This window comes from Triticum dicoccoides, chromosome 3B (genome assembly GCF_002162155.2).
Source record: "Triticum dicoccoides isolate Atlit2015 ecotype Zavitan chromosome 3B, WEW_v2.0, whole genome shotgun sequence".
Classification (NCBI taxonomy): Eukaryota; Viridiplantae; Streptophyta; class Magnoliopsida; order Poales; family Poaceae; genus Triticum; species Triticum dicoccoides.
This window is the reverse complement of record NC_041385.1, coordinates 400,615,921-400,617,925: the sequence shown is the minus strand read 5'-3', so window position 1 is coordinate 400,617,925 and position 2,005 is coordinate 400,615,921. Positions and strand designations below refer to the sequence as shown.

The 2,005-nt window shown below is 44.2% G+C and overlaps 1 long non-coding RNA gene across 1 annotated transcript; it reads right to left on the bottom strand.

Moving 5' to 3' along the window:
• Positions 1-582: 582 nt before the first annotated feature.
• On the bottom strand, positions 583-1,689 carry LOC119281313. The gene is made up of 3 exons (XR_005138374.1): positions 1,293-1,689; positions 793-961; positions 583-703 (listed from the first exon to the last, which is right to left on the bottom strand). It is a non-coding gene; the product is annotated as an uncharacterized LOC119281313 (long non-coding RNA).
• Between the last annotated feature and the right edge of the window lie 316 nt (positions 1,690-2,005).

Here is a 2,005-nt window from a genome sequence, read left to right as displayed (position 1 = left end):
TAGGGTTCGGTGTGGGGGGTTATGCAGGGGCGCGGCTGGGCCAGCCCAATGGCCTGGTGCCCTGCTGGGCCGAACGGCCCAGGGGAGGGGGGGGGGCTTGCTTCGTTTTTTTTTTGCTATGTTTTGTTTTTGTTTTACCGTTCCTTTTATTTATTTCCTTTAATGTTCTCATTTAAAGTTTCTTTTATTTTAGTTTTATAAAATACCCAATCAGCACCTAAATTAGTATTACTAATTAGTCCACTGCCACAATTATTTTGGCACACTACTAATTTAGTTTGATTATTATAACTTTATAAAAGGCATCTAATTAATTGTTTTTGCTGTCATTTCTATTACTTTAGTGCATTTAAATATTTTATTAAAAGATAATTTATCCACCAATATTTACTAAGGATTATTAGACACATTAGGAACAATTTAGTTTCGACTTTTGAAAACTTTAATTGTTTAACTTAAATTCAAATTTTGAATATGAATCATTTCGAACTAACGCGAGATTATCAACAGTAATCCGAGGTGACGTGGCATCGTTAACGTGGGGTTACTGTAGCCTAATTATCCGGGCGTCACAACCCTAATCTTGCAGTCCAGTCTAAATCCAAAATTAAGAAAGTCCGCGTGCATTCTAAACATTTTCATGTAACTATGGAAGTATCCGGGAACACTTTACTGATAGCGTCCTCCATGGCTCTGTTCTGATCTGCATAATAAGAGTACACAATTCAACACAAAAGTTCAGCCAACTCAGGCATTCAATCTGCTCTTGCCATACCTAATACCAAAGCCTACCTCGAACATAGGTTGTAGAAGTGTTCACCTAGCGAGTCAAAGCTTATCCCCAACTCAGGCTTTATCACACACTTAGAAAGCTTCTGCATACTGCCTAATTAATTTCTCCAACGTGCTCATCCTCAACAGGCATGGGGTTCTGTCTAGTGGAGCACTGACTAGCCTCAACCTGCAAATCATTCGGCAGACATCTCAAAAACATGCAGGACTGCATCAATATTTTTGTTTTCAGTCAGCCAACATTGCAAACATGCTTATTCTGCTCAAAACAGCCAGTAGTAGCATCTGCGCAGCTCTATTCTTTTACCCACATCATTACTGATAGCAAATTACCCAGTCGTAAGAATTTTGGCAAGATAACTCATCCAGGAATGCGAGTACTGAACACTACAGCACAACTTCATCATACATTTTCTATGCATGCGACCTCAACGAATTTCGTTCTTTATTAAGAACTAAAATTCTGAAACAGCACAATCGAAGCGAAAATAGGAAGTCACCTCTTCGTACAGCCTGGAGCCTCTGGGTTAACCTTCCCGGTTGACTGCGCGGACTGCGTCGGGGTAGTGTTCTTCCTTCCCCTGGCCTGGCAGACACTTCTGTGCGATCTGCGGTTCCCCACGTCCTGTACGCAGCCGGATGCACAATTCCTGAATGGCTCCACCCCGCGGCAGTACAGCGAGGGGCGCCGGATTTGGTTGCTCTGCAACGAATTCCTCTCGCAGTGGAAACATGGTATCGAATCGTCTCAGAGTTGCTTTACCGCGGACAAAATCGCGAATAATGCACAAATAAAACGCAAAAGGACGACCGAGGCAAACAGGCTTGCGCACCTGTCGACTGCATCTAGAAGGGATTCCAAGCCGTCGGCCTCCATGTCTTCGCCGCGGGTGGAACCAGTCGCCGGCGCCTCCATGGGTCTAACAGCGAGCTCTGCCTTCTTTTTTTTTTTTGAGAGGAACAGCGAGCACTGTCTTGGTTTAACACGAGGCAGCCTCGATCAGAACCATCTACCAGGGAAAATATCCTGTGATACGGTGCATGGCATGATACCGTGCTCCGAGCTTACATGGTACGTCCGATCTACATGGAGGGCGTGGGATCAGCTCACTTGTGTTTTTACTCATACCTCCCTGTATATTTCCATCTTGCCTCCCAGAAAAGCTGCGCGTACTTGCAAAGTCGTAACATTTCTGCACGTCTCACTTTCTCA